The sequence below is a fragment of the Pinus tabuliformis genome, chromosome 5_2 (genome assembly GCF_031772625.1).
Source record: "Pinus tabuliformis cultivar Carrire ecotype Pingquan chromosome 5_2, CPIR1, whole genome shotgun sequence".
Classification (NCBI taxonomy): domain Eukaryota; kingdom Viridiplantae; phylum Streptophyta; class Pinopsida; order Pinales; family Pinaceae; genus Pinus; species Pinus tabuliformis.
The window spans coordinates 1143713668-1143741514 of NC_142306.1; positions in this window are offsets into that span (position 1 = coordinate 1143713668).

The following is a 27847-nucleotide window of genomic DNA, read 5'->3' on the forward strand; positions in this document are numbered from 1 at the left end:
TCCTTCTTTTTCTGAATCTTCTGCTTTGATGACTGAGGTGTTTCCTTAGATGATGACTTAGGAGTTTTCTTCACTGATGCTTCAGGTGTCTCTTTAGCTGCCACAGACTTCTCTGATTTCCTTGATTTAGTTTTAGGCTGCTTATGGTCTGTCACTTCTCTTCTAAGTTCAGCCAAAGTGGGTTCTTCACTCCTTTCTTCCCTTTCTCTCACAGGCAATGGAGTGAGGCCTGTTTTGCTTGGGAAGCCGGCCATAAACACAAATGAATCCCAATCTCTACCAATTTTTTGTAAACTATCCAACACCAGCAACTTTACTAGACCATGATGAAAAAGGGATGTTTCACAACTATCTTTCTTTAACTGAATTTTATCACACATTTTGCTAATACTCCTGAACAAATAGAAAGGTATGTCTATTGAAACCTTACCTGTGAAATGTAACAGAAGTTTGAAGTGGTAGGAGTAAACTTTATTGTACCTACCCTCGCATGTCAGGTATTTCTGGATGCATGTGAGGAGCATAGAATAATTCTCTTTTATATAACTCCTTGGCAACGCTTTGGTGAGATCTTCATCTACATAAGGTTCCTTCAAAAACTCTTTACAGGGACTCATGTCGAACTTGAAGTTTTTGAACCATTCTTGGCCACCCCTCGGAATTTCAGTGACAGTGGAAATAACTTCAGGAGACACCGGAAACTCTAACATTGCCACCTTCGAATTCAGTCCAGTGAAATTTAATGCGAAAGCCTTCGTCACCTCTGCATGTCCTCCTTTCAATTTTTCGCAAAACCTCCAGCAACCAGCATTTCGAAAGGCTATTGCTACACCTTCATCCCTGAGAGTAACATCTAACCCCTCCGGCTCTGTCCTCACACACTTACCGGATCGGTGTTCCCTCCTTTCCATCCTGCTTTGAATATTTTCACACAGGAAACTAATGGTAGCTTGTAGCATGAAAACAAACTTCGACTTTGGAGTGCAGGCTCGCTTGCAGTGGTCCTTTTAAATAAGAACTTGGGCTTCTCATACAGCAAACATGTTTACACATTATGAAAAACCCATTATGATATAACCATCCCTTGTAAAATCCCTTAAACTGACACTCAAATGCATGACTCTGGACCTTATGGCGGAATGATGGTTTATCAAGACCTGGAGAGGACGTAAACTGACAAACATGACCGGACCTATGACTCACCCGTCCCGAATTTGACATTGCAAGAGAAAACGCTACAAACACCCCGAAACCCCGATTTCGTAGCGCGGACAGTTCAAATTTAACAAAACGCGCTACGAAATGGCTGCTAACAGTACGCTGCGAAAAGACAGAATCATCATTGCGCAGCTAAATGGACCAAACAAATATGCGCTGCGAAACTGCGCAAAGTACTAATGACATGACAGGCTTTAACTAACAATGATGGAGGCTATCCAATGATCTTTTCTTTACATGAATTCACATCAATACCTTTTGAAATTCAAATTTCAAATTGACATACACCAATAAACCTATTCACAAGAGTTAAAACCTTTATATGAAACTTATGGACAACCTTATATACATGAACTATAGTTCTGAGTGATAACACCAGGGATCACTAGACCCTACAACGAGACATACCCTCCAAACTTTACTGTGCATCCCATCTCGGGACCACTAGGCCCAACAGAGAGAATATCCACCACTTGTCTTTACCGTATATCTTGCCATTCACCGGAAAGGATTCCTAGGTCCATCGAGGCACACAATATGGCTTTACTGCAACCTAGAGTCCAATTCATGGGCTACTAGGACAGTGGCTTTGTGATCCTCAGTCCGGTTCAGGGACCACTCAGACCATGTTTTTGTCAATTTGGAGATCTACCCCACTTAGATTTGAATCCAATCCATCCATCCCACATAAACTATATGAGAGAACCCATTTGATCGGCGCTATTAGGAAATGGAAAGGCTAGGATAAAAATACTATCACACCTAGCAAAACCCATTCCATGGTACAAAAGAAACACATGCTCCCATGCATTCCAAATCTAGCAAGGAAAATACACATGCAACTTGATACCTGCAATGAAGCCTATTGTAGCTACTTGAAAATGCCTTTCTCTACTTGATCTTTGATTCCTCTTACCTTCTTTTCCTTTCTTGCTCTAATGCCAAAGTTCTCCATGAAAACTCTAAGTGTCCATGAGTATGAGAGAGAGAGAATAATGAGAGAGCTCCAAAGTTAAACTAACAAAAGGTTACCAACTAATCCTAAGAAGCCTTTTTATGAATGAGGCCTCTATTTTCTTGATTTTCCATTATTTTCCTTCATTTTCCTCCGCACATGCAACTTGTGACCTTTCACATCCATTTTCTCCTAATTTCCATTATTTTCATAAATATTTGTGCCAAAAATGTCATTTTGCCTTTCCAAATCCTTAGCCATTGCCTTTGCCAATTTCCTTAGCCATAAACAACCAAATGAATACCCCCTAGGATTTCTTGCCCAACATTCAACTTGGAATAACTGTCCCACCAACCGTGGTTATTGTTTTTAACTTTTATTACATGGAATTTTCACCAGGATTGTTACACATAACAACTCCACACAGTAGAACAAAACGCAGTTTCCGCACAAGTCTACTTAGAGGAGATGAGAGCAATGATACTTTCTGAAGTATCAACACTTGGAGAAACTATGCAGAACCTTTATGAGGATTTTGTGATCGTACATAAATCAGTTGTCTGTCTGCATGGCCTTTAGAAGAAAAGAAAATATTTTGTTAAAACTCTAAAGAATGTACAAGCCGCCATTACTTATGTGCAAGAATGGACAATGCAATACAAAGGGGCACCACTTGACTTAGGGAAGAAAATGAAGCCACAAGAAGAACTGGAGAGAGCAAGAGTTCGGATGTTGATTCAGAACAACAAGAAACTCACATGTTTTATTGGTTGCATTTAGGCATCTTATTTATGGTTATTCAGTAGTTTGGATGTCTTGGTGAAAAAAAATAAGATCCCATCAGTTGGCTCGCTCACCAAAGCCAAACCGAGGAAACAAGTCTGGCAAGGTATCGAAGAGTACTTGGAGCAGCTCAGACATATTGCCACCAAGGAAGATTTAGAGTTGAACAGATAGAACATGCAGAACTACATCAGTGGTCTTGTCCAAATTAGAACAATGTTTCTTATGCATCAGAGGGAAGTTAAAACTGGCTCAAAGGAATTGCACCCAGATTCCATGGAGGCTAGAGTTTGCTTCTAGCCAGACACGATCATGTATTTTTGGGATGTCATCACACAATACCAAGCTTGGCACCAATATGTGACTGAGAAGCATGAAGTGGAAGTTACTGAGCTAGAGTTTACCGAAAATCAAGCATCATAGTATTTTGTCTTGTTAGGTTGTCAAGTTCCCTCTCCCCTATTTTTTCTTATATGGGTATGAATGTAAAATGTAATATTATTCGAAATTATTTTGTACAGTGAAATTTCAATTCTCAATATTGGAATGTGAAGATTCATGATGTAATGTAATGAGTCATGTGGAAGAAGTTGAAGAGTTATGTGGGTAGTCCAAAGGTCACAACAGAGAGTTCAAGGGTCATCCATCCCATTGTTATAAATATAACCTCATAACTCAAGTAATGGGATTTTGGGAGACAATTTCCTGGCTAGGCTTAGGCTTAAGAAGATCTTGGGAGTTTTTTGAGAGCCTCGGCTTCTCCATAGTGTAGAGTGAGTATACTTCTTTGGAGGAGCAGGTATTCTTGACTTTACTGTTCCACCATTGGGGCTAGTGGTTCATCAATGGTGTATGTATAATGGAAATTTCACTTATAATAAAACTCAGAGTTGGCATGATTTCATGCATATGTTTTGAATATAGCAGGACTATTCTTGTTGCATATGAAATGCATGTTATTTAACTTATGCTTATTCTTATGAACTATTTCATTTGAATTTGTATGAATCTTTTGAATGTACGTTGTTGTATTAATTCATCACCTTAACTTGTGGACTATTCTGCACGTTAGCTCACGATGTCATTATACTCGTGCATTCCTTTTAAGCTGTGTACTATTATAGGTTTCGCCCAGTTGTATTTCCTTTTCCATTTGTGTGTTGGAACCTTCATGCATCGCACTTGACTTGCAGGGTCACAAACTTGCTCTCACCAAAGTTACCATACTTCACTCCACACATTTTCACAGTCAAGGCATAACATTACCACCCACTGTTGGGACTCATACTCTAAATATTGTGAGGTCTAGTTGGGACTTCATATTGGGGAGATCCCCTGAATGTTGGTCGATCCAGAACCATCCACATTTTTGGCGCTAAAATGACGGCTATATGACAAGATGAGCCCTTAAAGTTTGTTTTGAATTTCAAAAATCATTTAATGACTTCTCCCCAAATCATAACCCTGACGTGTTTTTCTAGAAACACAAATCTAAACGTGTCAGCCATAATTATTGATGATTTGTAAAATTTGAAATTCAATGGAGAGGGTGAAACAACCTTATTTGAACATTCCACACATTTTCTTTATTTCTACATGAAGCACAATATCCACTGTGAGGATGTTGGATGTAGGTTGTTCATTCTCACTTTCAAAGGGTGCATACGAGAATGGAGTAACACATTTCATAATGATGCCATACACTCTTTCGAACACCTTGTCATAAATATGTTCTGTGCCTTTGATATGTATGATTGTCAAACTCTATGCAAGAAAATTTTGAATTTGTGAAAAGCATCTGAAGAATCCATCTAGGGCTTTCATGATCATTTTATTCATTTTTTCTTTAAATTTCCACTAGATGATGTTTATTGGTCTTTCTTGGTTGAAAATTTCCTATATCTTGTTCACATTTCAGAAAATCCGCACGAGCTTGAATCTTTTAAACCTCTCCCAACATACCTCGGTATTAGAGCTTATAAATTTGTGATTGATGAGGTCGTTGTTCCAAGTGACCCTCCATCCCCCTCTCATCAAAAAACTCCAATTCGGTAGGTTGAGGTGGGAGAATTTTAGGATTCATTTGATGATCTACCACCATCTTATCCCACCCCACATACTCATAATTTTAACGCAGGTTTGAACTGTGAATCAGATGATGTTAAAAATGGAATCTAGGGCCAACTTCCACTTTAGGAAAGCTCATATGATGTAGATGATTATTGCATTGGATTCCTTTCTCAAAAAGGTACAATTTTGATATAAAGATCATCTCATTCTGACAAGGAGAAATTGAATTATGAATTTATTTCTCTTATGGACAAATTGTCATGGTTAGCCATAATCAAATGTAGGCTCATGAAGCCCAATAGATGAGTCTCCTCACCCTCAATGAATTTTATAAATAAAAGAGACATTTTCCTCATTTGGACATCACTCATCACATCATCTTCTCTCTCTTATTTGGTTTGAACATCTTGGAGGTATTTCTCTTTTCTTCGCACGTGTGGCAAGTAGCTCTCTCTCTCTCTCTCTCTTCTTCGCACATGTGGCAGGAAACTCTCTCTCTCTCTTCTTCACACGTGTGGCAGGCAACTTTCTCTCTCTCTTCTTCGTACATGTGGTAGGAGATTGATTTTTTTATGGTAAAAATAGGTCGAAGTTTTCAGGGCATTGACCAACATTTACTTAGGGTGATTTGACCAGCATTAACCTTAGTTTTGGGCCAATAGTTCAATTTTTCTAGGCCACACTTATTGGCACAAAAATTCATAATTTTGTGACAGGTTGACCAGTGTTGAATTCAAGTTGGCTTTTGATTTTACTGCTGAAAATTACAGCAATGTTTCTCTCTCATTTGACTGGGTTTGACTGGTTTATTTTGGGTTGTTTTTTACTCCTCCTAGAAGGTCAAATTGGAGTGTTGTTGACTGAGCTGACTGGAAGAAATTTTTGGCAACTATTGACTTTTTGGTTAGGGCTATGTTTTCTGTTGATTTGTCTGCTGATTTCACATATTTGTTTTGGGCTCACATTTATGATATTTGTACACACACTCTCTCTCTATTGAACTATTGAAGAATAATAAGAAAAATTGATCAAAGGGTTTCCCCACATTGGGCTTTGTCCCTAGCATCTGCCGCATCTTGTGTCATCTTGTCTTGGCTTGATTTTTGCATATGATTTTATGTTCTATCTACATTTATTGTCAATGTGTATAAGTTAATGTGATTGCTACTTTATATAATTGGAATTTTTTATTGGGCTGCTAAAGGAACATTGAAGTAAATTGTCTTACACATATAAAATACCAATGTTATCTAAAATTAACATGGTATCAAAGGTGAGGTGAAGAAAAATCCCAAGCAACAGTGAAGCAAAGTAATCACTAAGGGAAGTTGTTGGACAAGGACTTGGAACTAGTCCCAATGGTGACTACATCTTTGTTCAAATCTGAGGACAAGCTTAAGGACAAATATGACTATCATGCATGGAAGATGACTTTGGAAGAAAATGATGCCATGGATTATATCAAAGGAAGAATAGCAGAGCCTCCTTTAAATTCATCTGTTGCTGCTCAAACCAAGTACAAGAAATGTGAGGTAAAATATAAGAAGATTATTGTTGATTCTATTCATAAGCCTTTGGTTGCATATATTTCTGATTTGGAAACATCTAAAGAGATGTATTAAAGTCTGGTTGGGATGTTCCAAGTGAAAAATGCAAATAAAATTCTCTTTCTCAAAAACAAGCTGAAGGATATCAAGATGAATAGAGGAGAATCCATCCAATCCTACTTCAAGGGGATCACTGAGATCAAGAATGATCTCCTATCTATTAGAGAAGTCATTGGTGATAGGGAGATCACTCATATTTCACTTGGAGGCCTTACAAGTGATTGGGATGTGTTCAACACTACCATTCTCAACAATGATAGGATTATGAGATTTGAGGAAATATTTGCCAGATGCACTCAAGAAGAAATAAGGATGATGGAAAGAGACAAGCCATCAAATGGAAACAATCCTATTGCCTTATTCTCTCATTCTAAAAGAATGAAAAATGTTGGTCTAAGGAATCAAGGACAAGGGTTCAAGTTGGGGTTCAAGGAAGAAAGGAAGGTGATTCAATTGTAACAAGTTTGGACACTTCACTAGAGAGTGTCCCCATAAGAAGGATATGCCAAGAGATGATGACAACAATAATAACAACGACTTCAAGGGAAATGGAAATCAAAGGAACAACAGGTTCAATAACAAAGGAAAGAGGAATTTTCTTACTGCTCGAAATGGAGGTGGTCGTCGTCCCAAGAAGTTGAGAACTCCAAGTATGATGAAGCTAATGTTGTAAATAAAAATGTATTATATCTTATTTATGCCCTCTCCACCGCCTCTCCTCTAGATAAATTGTACCATTGGTTGATTTATAGTGGTGCCTCAAGGAACTTCACTGGGTACAAAGAAGCTCTCTCAAACTTGGTTGAAAAGGAGAAAAATATGAAGATTATACTTGGGGATAATGTCACTTATACTGTGAAAGGAATTAAGACAATTACTATTTACTTAAATCAAGGTCAAACCCTTCACCTACAAGAAGTGTTATTGTACTTGACTTGAAAAAGAAATTGGTTTCTCTTTCTACGATGGAAGACAAAGGTTTTAAGGTTTCATTCATTGATGGGAAGGTTCATCTTTGGCAAAGGAATCCAAGAGATGCATTCACTTTAGGATTTACGGTTTAAGGTCTCTATCAGGTTGGAGGAAGTCCATTGGGAGCAATGATTTTTGACACCTCTCTTCAATTCGAATTATGGAACCAAATATTTTCTCACCTTCATTTAAAAGCCTTACCTGATGTAAGGAAGATGGTCACAGGGATGTCTGAATTAAACTCAAATCATGAAGATGTTTGTTAGGGATGTGAAGTTAGAAAATATACAAGGGGACCATTCCCCTCAAGTAAAACTCAAACCAACAATATTCTTCAATTGGTCCATTATAATCTATCAGGTATGTTTCCCATGAAATCTTTGGGTGGATATTTGTACTATGCTATTTTTGTGGATGACTTCTCTTGAAAGACATTGATATATATATTAAAGAAGAAGAACGAATTATTCAAATGGTTCCTCTCCTTCAAAGACTTGGTCGAGAATCAAACAAGGAAGAAGATCAAAATATTGAGGACTGATAATGGGACAGAATATGAGTCTAATGAATTCAAATAATATTGTAGAGAAGTTGGCATTAAGAAGGAGACTGTTAGCGCTTGAAATTTCACCTCAGGCTGAGAAAGGCAAACTCCAAGGCAACATCAAACCACTTAGCCTTGTAGCTAGCCCTACGGGGCAGGAGAGGGCTCTCTCTGGTCTATCTCGGCAAGGATCTTCAAAGGGCAGAGATAACCAATAAAGAACACTGATTTTAGGCTAGTAAACTGATAAAAGGGTTTGATTTGGGATTTTTTTGAATTTTGGGTGGAAAATCGGGGAAAGGCAATTTTGGGTGCGGGGATTGGACATAGTTTTTGCAGGGGGTTCTTTGGGGCAAGGTAGGAGACTGTATTGATGCCTTTAAATTAAGTGAATGGGTAGAAATGACCGGTGAGGAGCTAAGGAGAGCAAGCAAACTCCTTGAGTTCTCCTTAAACAGATGAAAACATTGATATTAAGCAAACTTAAAAGCAGAGCATGGTAATCATGAATTATACTTTAACACTTCATTTGCCTAATTGCAGAAGAAAAAGTAAGAGGATGATTCACATAACAAACTTACAACTACAAAGAGAAACACACCATCAATACATGTAACCACAGGAATCCCAAAAAGGACTGCAAAACCCTGGTCTTTCTTCCTTTGCCAAAAATGCAGAGATACAATGAGTAATACAATAGAAGCTTTCTCCCTCAAGAGTCCAACCATGAAAATGACCAAGAAAGTACATAATATAGGCAATCTAACATCTTTCCTTGCCTCTAGGAGTCGAGCTCACCATCCTAGGAGCTGTTTCAACCAATTCTAAACTGAGCACTAAAATCTAGGCAGTCAAAACAACTTGCCTCTATAAGCTAGGAAACCAATTCATTCATTAAATGTTTGCTATTTCATGAATGAATCTTCTAGAATAGGTAAATAAGTGTCATGTCAACATGAAAATACATTAATTACATCAAAGAGGGTGAAAAATCCCATCACAAGTCAAAACTGGTCAAAACTGGGCGAATTTCCTGAGCTGTAGATGAATTCCTGTGAAAACTGCCCAACGGGTCGCGCCCTCTTCCTGAACGGGTTGCGCTACTTTGGAGCTGATTTTGAGGTACTTATAGGTGTCCAAATGAGGCAAAAGTGGGCTTGTTGGAAAGGTATGGATGTCTACTTTCCAACCTAAGTGGAATTTCTGAATGTGGTCGTCATTTGCACCTCAAAAATTGCAATCTCCCAAGACTGCTTCCTGTGTGTCAAAAATGTGGCAGAAAGTCATTTTTTGCTTGTTTTTTGACTTTCTGGAGGCCCAAAACTCGGTGAAATTTATTGGCAATGGCTGAGCAAGTGTAACTTTCCATGAAAAATCCAGAAATGCTGAGTTTTCCCAAAATGGAGTTGCCCAACGAAAGGGTCGCGCGCGCATTGGTGGAGAAAACCTGTTTTTTGCCCAAAAAATCACAAATGACCCAAAATGCTCAAAATTTTTTGAAATTTGTGTTGGAGTTGAGTTATTTAGTATCATGCTCCTTCAAAGAAGCCTCAGCCAAGATATGGAGGGGGTCGGGCCTTTTCCTTCGTTTTTGTGCTTTGGCCAACCGTCTTTGGAGCACTTTCATTCTTGCCTTGCATACGTGCATCCATGCCCAATAATGATTTTTCATGTTCCTGAGCAAGTCCTTATCTTGGTTGGCCTTGGCCAGCAACCTCTCCAAATGAGAATTGACCTGGAGAAGCATAGCCTCTCGCTCAACAGGTACCAAATCGCCGGGTCTCTTTCGAGCCAAGTTGCGGTCGTCATGAATCCTCTGCAACTCATCAAGAGTGTGCTCATCCTCCAACTGCTTGTTGCGTTGCTCTAAATATGTGATCGTCCATTGTGTCCCTTCCAATCTTCGCTGCAATGAATCATTTTCAGCTCTTAGGTGCTGAATGATCTCCTTTGACTCTAGGCTAGGAGAACTAATATCAAGGTCAACAACCTCTATGTCCGGAACACCTGATGGCCCCTCATCAATCCTGGGCTGTTCGTCCCTCTCTGATACCTGTGCTGCTGTCAGAGATGAGGCCCCTTCCACCTGATGTGGAGATAACACTCGTGGTGTTGATGAAGAAGGCGAGACCCCTTCCACCTGGTGTGGAGAAAATACTCGCCGAGCTGCTGCAAATAAGGCCCTGTGGCCTCTCTGATAAGTGACCAATGGAGGAGAGCTGACATGTCTAGTCTCAGGGATATCATGCTGCTGTGATGGTCCTCCCTCCTCATGAACAATCTCAGGATGTGGTGGTGGTACTGTGAAAAACTCACGAGAGATAAACTCCTCCCATGGGATGCCATGCTGAGCCAACTGATGTATGACCACAAGCTGGATCAAGCCATAATGATAAAGGCTCCTATATTGTTGTGCTGGGCTTTTCCTCTGCATCAAGGGCACCATCCTCTCAATATTCTGGCACAAGAAAACCGGGATGTTCATCATCCGTACCCATGTGAAATGCATCAACAAGTGAATATGGTATGAATACACACGTGAAAATCTGCCCTCACAGGTGAAATAGTGCATGATAAGCCTCACCAAATGAGCATACTCATTCCTCAAAAATCTGAAAGGAAATACACCCATCAAGAGTCTCATAAATGCAAGTTTAATGTAAGGCTCGTACTGAAAACTGTCCAATATTTTGCGCTTGTTCCACACTCCTCCAACATTTGGTATCCCTGTTGCTTGAGCAATCATCTCAGGTGTCAATGTAAAATCCACCCCTGCAAGGTTCACATGCCCATCATGCAAATGCAAAACAAACAAGCGAGCCAACTCCCTGTGATGCTGAATCTGAGAGATCCTCTCACAAAACTCATAACATGACAGGTAACGGAAACATGTGACTGCAATTGGACAAGCCTGCAAATCGGTCAAAGAGGTGGGCTCCTCTCTCTTATGGTGACTGCTCTTACCACCCCTGTGAGGCCTCCTATGTACCTCAAACTCTGAAGCTGACTCATGGTCATCACTTTGCTGATAATCGGTTTCGGTTTCTGACATGGTTTCAGGAGCAAAGTGGCTGAAATGTACTACTGCTTCTGCTTTAAAATCTGTTGTTTTAACTGTTTGAGATGTTGTTTCAAGGGGACAAATAACACAAGGGAAATGTTAGGGAAGGGAGACTTTGAAGGGAAATTGGGAAAAATATGTGAAATAGGGGGTTAAGGGGAAGAATCATGACATATACATCATCATACAATTTCATTTGCAAGGATGTTATGGGAGGTAGAGTTCAGGGTTTGATTCTTGATTTTTTTAGGAATAGGGGTAGGGTTTCAGGGCTTTTAGTATTTTTGGTAGGGAAATTAAAGAAAAATGTAAGGGAGTAGGAAATGGGATGTAGGAAAATGTAGGGAAAAATAGGAGTGAAAAGGATGACCTTAAAATAGCAAAACAAACACTAGCACTTTGACATTTTTAAACAAATGCACATGGAGTCCTTATTTTTCAAATGATGGCTTTTTAAGAATATTCTCATGCTATTTACAAGCTTTAGCAAATAACAATCTTGATGATGGAAGGCCTACCTGCAAGCTTGAAAAATTCCGGGGTCGTTTGGCAGTTCAATGGAAAATTTCTGTGGAGAAAACCGCAACGGGTCACGTGCACTGCCCAACGGGTCGCGCACACTCAATGGGTCGCGCCCGTGTAATTTTTGCACTGGAAAAGGCACTCTGACGGGTCGCGCTCGCCTGACAGATCGCGCGCCAGTCTCGATGGGTCGCACGGACTCAGACTTCACAATTTCGCCCAAATTCGCTCCAACACAATTCTCTCTATTGCTTTGAGGCACAATGAGGACTAATGGAGGGAGAGAGAGGTTTTATATTCTTGTTTTAAATTGATTTCATTTCAAAACCCTCTCTCTAATGTTTATCATGACACCTTTTCAAAATTTGAATGCTATTGACTTTATAGTTTCTTTTTGTCCTGAAATTGGTTGAATTGATGTTTTTCCTTGAAAACTTTTGCAGGGATAGCTTCTGAGGAGTCTTGGCAAAGGGGACCAGGGCTGCATGCTGTCTTTCGAAAAATTTGAATTTTTACAATTTTTACAAAATTTTGAGAAACGACCTTGGCTTTAAAAACAGGGTTTTTAAATTCAAGGTAAAAAATTAGCTGTACAAGATGAAATCTTTTAAAGAAACACTGTGATAATCATCCCTCTGGCCTGCTGGGCATTTATTGACTTTTAGAGACATTACCTTGAAGACAAATTGGACCTAAACCCTAGACCTAGAATTTTGACCTCAAGACAAGACAAGTAACCTTGAAAAAGTTTAATGACTGAAACAACTTGATCCAGCAGTGCCAAGAGGGGAATAAAGACACCAGCTCCTCCATTAGGGTTATGGCATGCCTAATGGAATGCAATGAGATGACACTGATGAGCCACCTACTTATGCAAATGCAAAGAGCTTTGATCGCTGATGGAGGGCTTCTAGACCGACTCTAACAGAGACTACCACTGCATATACTCCTGAACAAAATGGTGTTGTTGAAAGGAAGAATCATACTATCATTGAAGCCATCCAAACTATACTTCATGATCAAGGACTTCCAATGTTCTTATGGGGAGAAGCTGCCAACACCGTTATGTATGTCCAAAACCAATGCCCACATCAAGATTTGGACTCCAAGACACACGAAGAAGTATGCATCGATACGAAACATGATGTTTCTCATTCTATAATTTTTGGTTGTCTCGTATATTTTCATGTGCTGAATGAGAAAAGAAACAAACTAGATGCATCTAGGAAGAAAGGAACACTTTTGGGCTACAATGAAACTTTGAAGGGATATATAATCTATGTGTCTAGTCAAAGGGAAGTGGAATTAAGTCATGATGTCACTTTCGATGAAGATTCTGCACTTAGAAATATTTGAGATATTCCTATTCCTAGGAAGGCCAATGATGATGTTGATGCAGAAAAGCAGTATGAATCTCCATCCGATGAACCAACGCCTGATATTGAAGGTTCGATGGATCACATTGATCCACCTCCTAGTGAGCCCTCTACTACAAGAAATAGGTCTTTGTGGCTTAAAGATACTCTTGAAGATCCTAAAAAACACATTGCACCGTGGGGGAAATTTTGTGAAAGCAAGAAGCTGAATAGGTACCAAGGGTACTTAGCTACCATGAGTACCATTGTACAATATGAGCCTTGTACATTTGAAGAATTCGTGAAGCAACATGTTTAGAAGGATGCGATGAATGAAGAATATGAATTGATTATGAATAATGATGTTTGGAATATGGTTCCTAGACCCAAGGGTAAGTCTGTGGTTAGTTCAAAATGGCTCTACAAGATCAAACATGGAGCTGATGGGAGTGCAGAGAAATTCAAGGCTAGATTTGTAGCTCATGGCTCCTCTAAAAAGGAAGGAGTAGAATATGATGAGATATTTGCACTTGTTACCCAATATACCACCATCTGTTCAATCATAGCCCTTGATGCCTCGCAAGGATGGAACCTTTAGCGGATGGATGTCAAAATTGCCTTCTTTCATGGTTTTCTTAAGGAGGAAGTATATGTGGAACAACCGGAGGGGTTCGAGTTTCAAGATCGTGAGACACATGTATGCAGGTTGAAGAAAGTCATATATGGGTTGAGGCAATCCCCTAGGGCTTGGTATGAGAGGATCGATAACTATCTTATGAAGCTGGGATTTATGAGAAGTGATGCTGACCAGAACCTTTACTTCAAGGTTGAAAGGGATAGACCTCTCATCTTGGTCCTTTATGTGGATGATCTCTTTATGACAAGTGATCATCCTCTCATTCATCAATGCAAGAGGGGGTTAGCTTCCAAGTTCGAAATGAAGGACCTAGGGATGATGCATTATTTCCTAGGGTTGGAGGTCAGGAAAAATCCAGGTGAGATTTTCTTTTCTTAGGGAAAATATATTGTGAAGGTACTTAAGTGTATGGGATGGTGGCCTGCAAGTCTGTGACTACTCTGATGGAACTCAAATTCAAGAAGTTATGTGGAAGTGCTTCTGGGCCTGAATTGGCGAACCCTACCAAGTATCCTCAACTTGTGGGGGCACTGATGTTCTTGGTAAAGTCCCATCCTCAGATATGCTTCGTTGTGACACATTGAGTCAATATATGGTCGAGCCTTATCACATTCATTTGATTGCTGCCAAGAATATTTTGAGATATCTCCAGGGCACAATCCACTATAGACTAAGATACATTATCGAGGATTTGAGACTACATGGATATACAGATGCTGACTAGGCTGGTAGTGTGGTGGATCGTAAGAGAACATCTGGGTGTTGCTTCTCTTTGGGGTTTGCTTCTATATCTTGGATGAGCAGGAAGCAGAAATCGATTACACTAAGCACCGCCGAGGCTAAATACATTGTTGCAAGTATGGCCTATTGTGAAGAAGTTTGGTTGAGGAAGCTCTTCAGTGAGCTATTTGAGCATGTGCTAGATACCACTATGATCTTTTGTGACAAACATAGTGGGATTATTCTATCAGAGAATCCTGTGTTCCATGGCCACTCCAAGCACATTGATATCAGGTACCACTTTATCTAAGATATGGTACAATGGGGAGCAATTAGGCTCCAACACCTCAGGACAAATCAGCAAGCAGATATTCTCACGAAGCCTCCTAGGAAGGTAAAATTCTTAACCTTTCAAGAGATACTTGGAGTCATGAAATGACCCCATTATGAGGGTCCCGTATGAGTTGAACACAGAGCTCTTGGAGCTCCTAGGGGCACGGGGTACTTCTTGGAGCTAGATATGAGTGACCATAGGGTGAATTGTTCACCTTCCCCTAGTGGTGCACCAGATACAAGGTGAGTGGTTCACCTTCCCCTGTGATACCCCATTATGGTTGACATGTGTGTAGGGTGAGTGGTTCACCTTCCCCTAAGATTGACATATGCATGGGATGAGTACTAGTTCACCTTCTCCTGTTGATGCCCTGACACACATCCTACCCATAGAGTTCGAGACTCATGGGAAGTACCTCTCATCTGGAAAATGAGTTGGGAAAAGATGGATAAGGACCATAGCACTACCAATGGACACATCGTGTACTATCGTACTCCCTATGACTAGGATGCATGGTGTTCAACAACTTGATCTAGGATCAATGACTGACTTTAGTCAGTGGAGAGTGGTATGATACACTCTCAATCACTTGTTATTGATTATTACTTCATGGTTCAATAGAGGAGAGCAAATAAAAGCATGGAAATGATGGTAGGGATGGTTCAGGATGTGATCCAGATTTAAACACGAACGCAACAAATTACGTATATAACCATAAATACAAAGATGCAGTAGAAATACCACTTCATTTCCTTAATATCAAATATTGAAATATGCTTACAAACAGAATGGAAATAAGACTAGCTTGGGCGATGGTAGCTTGTCTCTGAGAAGATATGTGGTGACTACATGCCTCTGAACTACATTACAATGAGGCTCAAGGGCCTTTTTATTATTGAACAATAAGAGAAAACCCTAAAAAATCGAAACCATAACTCGAGGAGATGTAACACCAAGAGTTTATGGGCCCCGTTGGGTTTAGTTGGAAAACCAACTTCCTAGGGTCACGACTTGGTCATATTATCTCCCTTTGATGCGCATGATACTCTGTTGGACCCGAAAAACTGCTCTGGAAGTTTAGGACCCGAAAAACTGCTAAAAATAGTAAATTTTTCTACAATTAAGGAAACTGAAAAACTGAAAGAAACAATGGTGGGGGTCCAAGTGGAATTTGTGGGTGGCTACCAATATCCACCTGGATCATTCCTCCCCCCTTAGGAAGCAATGGTCCCCATCTTAGGAAGCAATGGTCCCCATTGTGTTGAGTTCCTCCATGAGATGGGGAAACGTTTGCTGAACTTGGTCCCTAGTGAGCCACTTTCCCTAGTGAAGGAATTGGTCTACTTTGACAACTTGATACAGTTGGATCTTCTGCTAGTGAGTGTGCTTGATTTGCGTGTCCATGATCCAATTAGTTGTGGCTTGTTCCATGCAATCTGGATTTAACTTTGTAGGTGTGATTTGTTCTGTAATGTCTGATGTGTCTAGTAATGGTGGGAAGTATGGTCGAAGGCGGTCCACATTGAACACTGGGTGCAGGAAAAGGAATGGGGGAATGCTGAGCTCAAACGCATTGTCTCCCACAACCTTGGTAATGGTGTAAGGACCATATCGGAGTGGTTTGAGTTTCTGATAGGCTCCGATAAGGCATTCCTTTTGCAAATGCAACTAGACTTTGTCGCCCACCTAAAACTTGTGTGGCACCCGATGTTGATCATGTCGCTGCTTGTACTTGGCATTTGATTTCTCTAGAATCTCATGGACCTACTGGCATATATGTTGGATGTGCTCAATGAAGTTGTTTGCCTTATCAATTTCGGACAGGACATGAGCCGAATCTGCCTAAGTAGTTGTAAATGGCATGGCCACATTAATGGGACATAGCGGTTGGAATCCCAAGCCCACCTGAAAAGGGTTGTGGCAAGTCGAGCTGTGGAGAGCTCAGTTATAACTGTGATGTACATAGACAAGGCTCTCATCCCATGTGTGTGGATTCTTTGAGTTGTACATGTGCAGAATGTGTATGATCATCTTGTTGATGACCTCTGTCTGGCCATTAGTTTGGGATGGAAAGTTGTGGACTTAGTGAGCTTGGTGTCTAGCATTGACCAAAGACTAGACCAAAATGTACTGAGGAACCTGTTGTCCTGATCTAAGATGATAGATTGTGGGATCCCAAAGTGTACCCACACTTGTTCAAAGAAGAGTTTAGCAGCGGCTTCCGCTGTGATATTCTTCTTGCAGGCAACCATAATGGCCATCTTCAAGAATCTGTCGACGACCACAAAAACACAATCATTGCCATGCTTAGTAGAAGGAAGGCCCAACATGTAATCCATGGAGATGGATTCCTTGCTTCTTGATGGTCAATTTGGAAATGGCACAGGTAGTGTTGGATTCGATGTACCTCCCGACATCCTATTGAAGAATCGGCCAATAGAAATATTTCTGCAGTATTGCCACCATTTTCTCGAACACGAAATGCCCAGCGGTCTGACTGTAGTGTGCTTTCCAAATAATGTTGGAACGCTTGCTTGAAGGAATGAAAAAGTGTCCCAGGTGGCATAATAGGTCATCCTGGAGGTGAAATTCTGGAACTTGCTGACCCTCCAAGAGCGTCTAGTATGTGTGGCCGAATTCTAGGTCTCTTTTGTAGAGAAGTGGCCAATTAGAAGTCTCGTGGACACAAGAGTTGAGCACAGTGGTTAACACCACGATTGGTGGTCGGCTGAGGAAATCTACAACATTATTAGTGTTGCCCTTCTTATAATTGATATTCAAATGTAACTTTTGCAAGTATGTGGACCAATTCTGATGGCGATCATTCTGCAACTTCCCTTGCGTCTATATGAATTGCAGGGACTGGTGGTCTATGTGGATGATCATTTCCTTCCCAAAAATGTAGTGCTTCCATTTTCGTCAGGCCTGCAAAATGGAATACATCTCTTTTTTATAAGTGGGATACTTCCGGACTGTGTCTGAAAGTGTCTCACTATGATATGCCATCGGATTCTCCTATTGAGATAAGGACTACCCCAATAGAACAGTCAGAGGCATCTGTCTCGATCTCAAATGGATGTTGCAAGTCTGGTAATAAGAGCACTGGTGTAGAGTAGAGGCGATGTTTCAACTCTGTGAATTCCTTTTGTTGAGATTCAACCCAAAAGAATTTTTCTTTCGCTCCTCCCTTGGTGACTTGACTCAAGGGCCAAGTGATATGACAGAATCCCAACACAAACCTACGGTAGAAATTGGCAAGACCCAGAAAGCTGCAGAGCTCTGTCAGAGTGGTTGGAGTCGGCGAATCCCAAATGACTTGGATCTTGGCTTGATCCACATGCACCTGATCCAGGTGGCTCTAGAGACACACACAGGACAAGGAGGACTCAGGAAAGCTCAAAAATCAAATTATTTGGATTATGCTTGAACTAGGACCAGAGCGTAGATCTCATCGTCCTGATCACGGTGGTGCAAATGGTTCATCAATCCGAGTCCGGATGAGGAAGTTAGAAGCAGTCAAAGTTGGGTTGATTTTTTGATGACTGGGCAGGCTTAAGGAGGCCATAATTTGGATTTTTTCCAGACATCGGATTCTAGCCAACCTCAGTTGGATTCTGAGCAAAATTGTGGGGTTGTTAAATTGTCTCCTATGGCTAAAAAACCGAATTTCAGAAAGGTGCATTGTTTGTTATATAAAACAAAATTAAAATATATTAAAAGGGGGTGGGGGCCACCAACCCCACCACCCCCAACACTATATGTACCTTATATTAAAAATGGTGAGGCCAGTAGGAGTTGAACCCACCCGACCACGTGGGTCGACCCACCGGGTGGCCTCATAACAAACAAACTAAACATTAATACATCACAACCCAACCTTAAATACTTAACCAAACAAAACTACGTGCCAACCAACAACGCCCCATTTAATACACGAAATGTTGTGGGGGTTACGGGGCGGGCCACCCAATGTGGACCTGACCCCCCTAAAAAAATTAATACAAGTTTAAAAAAATAACAGTCGCATTAAAATGGAGGGTTCGGGGTTTGACCACCCGACCTCCTCCTTATTACTCGGGCATTCATACCAATCCACCTAAAACAAATTCCTTGATTAATCTGCCCAGTAAAGCTTATATAAAACTCATTTGCATAGTGCGTCCAGGAAGAGGGAGGAACTAGGAGCAGGCACACATTTCGAGGCAGTAATTTTTAATTATTTTTTAATGCAGGTGGAACCATGAATTTTGCAAGATAGCTGAATTTTCACTTTGTCAGAATTTGATAAATTTTATATGGATTCAACACTTCTCGTCGCCATGAACACAATGGAATTGTCCATTTCTCCATCAAAGTTTTGCATCTTTCTACCACTTTTCAGTATGGATGTGGAACCATGATTGTTGTAAAAACAGTGAGCGGAACCATGAGCCTTCAAATTTTCCCGAGGAGGTAATTTTTCTCCATGTCAGAATATAGTCAAGTTTATACTTATTTTTCATGGTTTTCCATAGGGATCATAATGGCAAGGTTAGATTCACCATTTGAGTTGCATATTTCCAGTCCATCCATGGAGCAAAATCTTTGAGGAATCTAGGGGGAATCTAGAAGATCCCTTGAGCCCCATATTCTCAACTTCTCAGAATTCAGATTTTGGACTGTCAATTTTGCACTATTTGGCAACAAAAATCTGATGGTGCATTCAGATTTCTCATTCTCTCATTCTATTCTTCAGCCACTTTTCTAAGTGGAATGCATGTGTCAACATCCATGTGTGAGCAGTCATGCGATCGATGCCGTGAGATTGATGGTCTAAACATCTTCAGCAATTTGACATCTTCTTTAGATGGCCCTTGGTTGTGAGGTATATGATGTGTCCATATACTTCTTCTTCATGCATTATGTTGCACAAATCCCTTTTGATGTTTGATGTAGGATTCTATTTCTTACATGTTTTCATGATTCCTTGCTTGATGTGATGTGGAATCTTCTATGTGATGTACATGCTGTCATGATTCGTCATGTTATGTGTTGAGATCCCTTTGTTGTATGTTGATGGGATACTCGTGTTTCACCATGCATGTTGATTTGAGATCCCTTTTATGCCATGTTGGCGGGATACTTATCGTGCATGAGTTTTGTGTCATACTGATAGGAGTCTTTTGACTGAGAGTTCCTGTAGTGGCACATCTCATGGCACCACTCCTGTGTGAGAGCATTTTCCATGTATAATAGTGACATCATCTCTTGTGTACATCATCACTATTGACAACACTTAATGCAGTGGCCTACACCATCTTGACACTGGGGCCTAGAGATGTAGTCCCTCCTGGACGAACTCCATTATCAATGGTTTATGTTTTTATGTTGCTGATGATTGACATGTTCCTCTTCTTTACAGCATGTAGATGTATTCATTTATGTTCTTTTAAAAATACAATTTCACACATCACGGAAGTAAAAGGTATTGGAAGGGTCCTTCGTCACACCCAGACCTGGATCAAGTGGTATCAAATTAGTCTTTGCATTGATGTGAATTGCAGCGTGAACAATGGAACGTGCAACGACAGAGGATGAAAAAGCGATGTACGAGACCATGCTCAAAATTTCCAAAAGGGTAGAGATAATGTATGAAACTCTACAGAAAGAGACAGAGGAAAAGGAGCGATTGCAGCTTCAGTTGCAAGCCACGGAAGAGGCCCTGGAAGAACTGAAGCAAAACAAACATAATCTTCAAACAGATAAATATGAATTGAAGATGCGTCTACATGAAGAGAAAGAGGAGAAATATAGTTTGCTACGACAACTGCAAGCAAAGGACGAGGCCTTGGAAAAGTTGCAGCGTGACCCATGTGAGGTAAAAAGTAGTTCTCTGAATTCCTGTATGTGTCCTGATGATGATTTCACTGTTTTCGAAAATCATACCACAGGAATTGGCTCCAAACTATTGAAGAAAATGGGGTATGAAGGAAAAGGCTTTGGAATTAATGGGAAAGGAATTTTCAATCCCATCAAAGTAGAGCAATTACTGTGTTGAACAGGACTTGGGTATGTCAAAAAGGAAGTTTGGGAATGCGCTGAGACAGTTAGCAAACCACCAACAACAGATGATGAAAAACCCTCATTAGTTCTTTCCAAATAGACAAAGGAGGTAAAAGATGTTGATTTACTTTCAGTTTCATCGTCACATAGTATGATGTCTCTTGGATATTTGGAGATCCCAATTATAGGGACAAACATGATGCTCCTAACAAGGACGAGGCTCAAGAAGGGAGAAAAACTTGGTATTAATAACCAATGCATAACTCAACCATTGGAGGTTGTGTAAAGACCTCAATTTGCAGGCTCGAGATACACCAAAGGAGAATGTTTGAAGGTTTCATATGCTTCTGAAACATCATCAAAATTGTCGAGGAAAGAAAATGATGGGAACACATCCCCATCATCCTATGGCAATTTCCATCGCAAGGAAAGAGCTGAGGCAAGCTCTCATCGCCATACTGACACCAGAGACAGCAAGGGAAGGTATAACCACTTTCGATCTTTGAATGTTCGTTTCAATTATAATCATGTTGTTAGAGATGAACGTAAAACATGGCATCGAAAAACATGTACCTTTTGTGGATTACATAACCATACATTTTCAAAGTGTTGGAAAAGAATGGTAGCACACAAAAGGATGAGGCGTGAAAGACCCTCTCAACAACATGAAAAGAAACAGGTTAAGTAGATATGGAGGAAGAAAACCTACTGCAGTCATTGCGATAGAAGCAGCCATCAAAGAGCCACTTGTTGGAGTCTCCATCCAGAGCAACTCTTTAAATACAAAGCGTCGGTGTGTGAACCGGGTAAAGCAGTTCTTCGACAAGAAAAACCCCCACAAGGAGGCGACCCATTCACATTGATAAGTGAAAAATGGTTTCTAGACATGTTATTGTTTCATGGTCGTTCTTTTGCAAATCATTTGTTGCATTTTAAAATTTAAAAGTGATGATGTGTTTTCCATCACTTGTTCAACAACAATGATGTATGGTCGTATTTTGAGTCGCATTTTACACTCTGAAAGTGATGTTATGTTTCCATCACTTGTCAAAACAATAGTGTTTGCCTTATGTATGTAAATCATGTGCTGCAGTGATGATGTGTTTTCCATCACTTCTTGAAGAAACCAGGATAGGTTGGCCTTGTTGTTGTAGCTGGGGTATTGCATCCATCTTAATGTAAACTAGACCACTGAGTATGTGTTATAAACTTGTGGCAAGTGTGGGATGTTTGGGTCATTAGTTGGACATGAGATTCAAGCATGTAATTTGCGAAAACAATGTACTATAGGTTGAAGAGGTTGTAGGTGTCGGCTCTTCGCTTAAGACTTCAAAGAACAAAGGTGAAGGAGCTAGAAGCAAGACCTTTTAGGATGCTTGTGATGTAGACAAGGTACAAAGAAGTTGCAGATTATTTTTCATGCTTTTGGAGGACCAAAAGCTCCTCAGTGGGCAGGATTGATCTAGGTGGCTCCAGAGACACACACATGACAAGGAGGACTTAGGAAAGCTTAAAAATCAAAGTATTAGACTATGCTCAAACTAGGACTAGAGTGTAGATCTCGTCGTCCTAATCATGGTGGTGTGAACAATTCGTCAATCTAAGTCCGGATGAGGAAGTTAGAAGCAGTCAAAGTTGGGTTGAATTTTTGATCACTGGGCAAGCTTAAGGAGGCCACAATTTGGAATTTTTCTGGCCACCAGATTCTAACCAACCTGAGATAGATTCTGGGTGAAATTGTGGGGTCGTTAAATTATCTCCTATAGCTAAAAAACCGAATTTCAGAAAGGTTCATTATTTGTTATATAAAACAATATATATCTATATATATATATATATATATATATATATATATATATATATATATATATATATATATATATATATATATATATATATATATATATATATATATATATATATATATATATATATATATATATATATATTAAAAGGGGGTGGGGCCCACCAACCCCACCACCCCCAACAGTATACGTACCTTATATTAAAAATGGTGAGGCTGGCGGGAGTTGGACCTGCCCGACCACGTGGGTGGCCCACTGGCTGACCTCATAACAAACAAACTAAACATTAATACATCATGACCCAACCTTAAATACTTAACCAAACAACACTACGCGCCAACCAACAACGCCCCCATTTAATACGCCAAATGTTGCAGGGGTTATAGGGCGGGCCGCCTAATGCGGACCCGACCCCCCTAAACAAATTAATATGGGTTTGAAAAAATAACAATCGCATTAAAATGGAGGGGTCAGGGTTTGACCACCTGACCTCCTCCTTCTTACTCGGGCATTCATACTAATCCACCTAAAACAAATTCCTTGATTAATCCACCCAGTAAAACTTATATAAACCTCATTTGCACAGTGCACCCAGGTAGAGGGAGGAACCAAGAGCAGGCACGCATTTCGAGGAAACAATTTTTAATTATTTTTTAATGCGGGTGGAACCTTGAATTTTGCAGGAGGGCTGAATTTTCACTTTGTCAAAATTTGACAAATTTTATATGGATTCAACACCTCTCGTCCCCATGAACACAATGGTGCTATCCATTTATCCATCAAAGTTCTACATTTTTTGGCCACTTTTCAGTATGGACGTCGAACCATGATCGCTGTAAAAACAAGGAGCGGAACCATGAGCCTTGAATTTCCCGAGGAGGTAATTTTTCTCCATGTTGGAATATAGTCAAGTTTATACTTGTTTTTCACAATTTTCTGCAGGGATCGCAATGGCGAGGTCAGATTCGCCATTTGATCTGCATATTTCCAGTCCACCCATGGTGCAGAATCTTTGAGGAATCTAAAAGATCCCTTGAGCCCTAGATTCTCAACTTCTCAGAATTCAGATTTTGGATAGTCGATTTTACACTATTCGACACCACAAATATGATGGTGCATTTAGATTTCTCACTCTCCCATTCTATTCTTCAGCCACTTTTCTAAGTGGAATGCAGGTGTGAACATCCATGTGCGAGCAGTCATGCGATCGATGCTGTGAGATCGATGGTCCAATAGCTTTAGTAGTTTGACATCTTCTTCTTCAGATGGCCCTTGGCTGTGAGGTATATGGTGTGTCCATGTACTTCTTCTTCATGCATTGTGCTGCACAGATCCCTTTTGATGTTTGACGCAGGATTCTCTTCTTACATGTTTTCATGATTCCTTGCTTGATGTGATGGAGAATCTTCTATGTGATGTACTTGATGTCATGATTCGTCATGTTATGTGTTGAGATCCCTTTGTTGTATGTTGATGGGATACTCATGTGTCACCATGCATGTTGCTTTGAGATCCCTTTTATGCCATGTTGGTAGGATACTCATCGTGCATGAGTTTTGTGTCATACTAATAGGAGTCTTTTGACTGAGAGTTCCTATGGTGGAACATCTCATGGCACCACTCCTGCATGAGGGAATTTTCCTTGTATGATAGTGACATCATCTCTTGTGTACATCATCAGTATTGACAACACTTAATGCAGTGGCCTACACCATCTTGACACCGGGGCCCGAGACGTAGTCCCTCCTGGACGAACTCCTTTATCAACAGCTTATGTTTTTATGTTGCTGATGATTCACATGTTCCTCTTATTTACAACATGCAGATGTATTCATTTATGTTCTTTTAAAAATGAAATTTAACACATCACGAAAGTAAAAGGTCTTGGAAGGGTCCTTCGTCACACCCGGACCTGGATCAACACCCCTCGTTCATCAATAATGTATCCCATATACTGAACCTGGGTCATGCCAAAAGTGCATTTCTCCAAATTGGCACATAGCTTTTGTTGTCGCTGTGTTTGGAGAACCTATCGGATGTGGTGGAGGTGCTCTTCACAACTTTGGTTAAAGATCAAGATGTCATCCAAGTATACCACTACAAATGAGTTGGTGAATGGCCACAAGATGTCATCCATCAGCCTCATGAAGGTTGCAGGAGAATTCGTTAACCTGAAAGGCATAACCAACCATTTGAAATGGACCTCCTTGGATTTGAAGGTAGTTTTCCACACATCGAAGGGTTCAATTAATACCTAGTGATATCCTGATTTCAAGTTGATCTTACTGAAATATTTTCCCCTGTTCAGTTGGTCTAAAAGGTCATCAATCCATGGGATCGGGTACCTATTCCAGACATTGATCTTATTCAATGCTCGATATTCAATACAGAGTCTCCAAGTCCCATCCTTCTTTTGTACCAACATAATCAGGCTCCCACATGGCGATGAACTCAAACGGATGTGACCTTTTTGCAGTAGCTATTGAATCTGCCTCTTGACTTCATCGTTCTCTAGAACGGAGTGCCGATAGATTGGTCCATTGGGTAGTGGCGCACCTGGGGTCAGATCGATTGAGTGCCTGACTTGACAGTGCAAAGACACCCCCATGAGGGAGGTGAAGATGTCCTCGTACTCCTCCATGACCTTGTCCATCTGTTGTTGTCGTGAGGTTGGGCACTATCTAGAGGTCGTGGTTATTGTCTTCTTCTTTCCCTCAGGGTGTATCATAAGGAAAACAAATTTCCCAGTTTTGGAAATGAGCTTACTTCATTGCTTTGAAGTAACCAAAGAGATGGTGGAAGGCGGTGATACTACTGGTATCCCGTACAACTTATTTCCCAAAGTAACAATAACAACACGAGGCCTTGACTCATACACAACATGTCGCTTCCATAAGTATGGTTGGCTTAATAATACATCACAAACATCAAGGGGAGAAACGTCACATAATACCTCATCTATGAAGGGCTTGATGTTGTATGGAAGGCAGCACTGCTGGATCACACGAAGATCCCGTCCTTGGTGAAGCCACCTAATGGTGTACAATTGTGGATGTGTTGTGGTCGATAAATCCAGTCACTTCATGACCTCTGCTGAAATGAGTTTCTTTTGGCTCTTGCTGTTGCCAATGAACTTTAGTGGGGAACCCTTTACCCACATCTGGGAGTGGAATAGGTATTCCTCCTCCTCTGGATCTTCGGGTTCGTCCTTCTAGATCTTTGTGGTGGGAATGGTGGCATTGGGCTCCACATCGATAATCTACTTCCCTTTGTCATCCACCTTGTCGGGTTTTGACTTAGATTCAGAACATGCATCAGATTCCGTAGCCTTTAGGTTGGCCACGAGTGACTGCTTGGCCTGACACTCACTTGTGTTGAGAGTGGAGCTCTTATGGAACTCACACCACTTTCCCATGTCCTTCTTTGGCTTTGTGACATTTTTCTTTGCTTGCAGATTTGGCAGGTTGTCCTGGGCCACCCTGCCTTGGATTTGTCCTTTGTTCTAGGGTTTGGTGGCACCTTTCCCTTTATTTGGATTCACAGATCCAAATTCTTGCTTCTTCTGTTTGAACTTTTGCTCGATCTTGATGGCATATTGATATGCCATACCAAGTGAGGAGATGTCCAGGCATTCCATATTGTCTTGGATGTACCTATGCAGGCAACTGTGGTACTTGAGAACCAAATTCTTCTCAGAATCCTTGATACCCAACTTCGTGCGAAGGGTATAAAAAACATTGGTAAACTTTGGCACATCTTGGTCCCTTCCCTGTCACAGCATTTTCCACTTTATGTATTTATCCTCATAGCTCCCGACAGGGTAGTACTCCTCCTTGATGGCATCCCGAAATGAGTTCCAAGTGGGTGTGGTTGAAAAGAGTGAGTTCATACTTTCATCCTTGTGCTAATAGTAGGTTTCCCACCAGTCCTTGACAAAGGGGGCTGTTTGAGAAGTGCAAAAGTGATCTTTTCCCGGCTGGAAAATCATGAATGAAAAAAATATCCTTCTAGCAAATTTAACTATTTATCTATAGCATCTGCATCTATCTGACCCTCAAATATGGGAATGTCAAAGTTAACTTGTACCTTAAAGGGTGTGGCGCTTCTAGAGTAGCTTCCAAAAGTAGATGTGTCACTCTTGGGTAGCCGCTGAAGGATCTGGGTAAAGTTGTCCATCATTGCATTCCTTTTTCACTCAAGGGATTCTTCAAGCAAGGTTTTGACAGGATATCCTACCCTCTCATCTTTATTTTCATCTTCCATCGGAGGCCGTCGGGATTTGTGAGGTTGGTCTTGCAAAGGTTCGACTAGTTCAAGCCCTAACTCCTTATATCCCGACCTCGTTGGGGTCATGCAAAGAAAAATAGAGAAAGAGAAGACTGCTCTGACACCATGATCCAGATTTAAACAGGAACACAAAAAATTATAGATATAACCACAAATACAAAGATGCAGCATAAAAAACTCTTCATTTCATTAATATCAAATACTGAAATATGCTTGCAGACAGAATGAAAATAAGACTAGCTCGGGCGATGGTAGCTTGTCTATGAGAAGAGATGTGGCAGCTACATGCCTCTGAACTACGTTACAATGAGGCTCAATGGCCTTTTTATTATTGAACAATAAGAGCAAAGCCTAAACAACCAAAACCGTAACCCAAGGAGATGTAACACCAAGAGTTTATGGGCCCTGTTGGGTTTAGTTGGATAGCCAACTTCTCGGGGTCACAAATTGGTGATATTATCTCTGTTTGATGTTATGGTTTGTGATGCTGCACTCATGGCCTAGGGAAACCCCTCCTTCCAGACTTGGTCCAAAATTTAAAAAACATTGTTTTATCCCTTATACGCGACATTGCCCTAAGTTAAATGTGTGTATACGTAGGTAGGCATATACCCAACCCGCGTGTATGTATTAAAACACTTAAAAAAATATAAAACTCCTTAATTTTGGGCAGAGATCGCGGGTTTTACCTGCTGATCACCTGTTAGTGCCCGTGGCCCAACTGTTCCCAACCAACTCCCAACTAAAAAACTACTTTGGGAGAGGTATAAAAAGACCTCAATGGGAAGATTTATGTGAATTTGTCATGCATGTAATTTATTTGTTTGTCAATGTGGCAGCAAATAGGTGGTGCTAAAGGGTGTTTTTGGGACTTGAGAGGATGTAAGATGGTGTGGATGGGTCGTAGGAGGTCTCAAGTGGCCTTGTGGAGGATT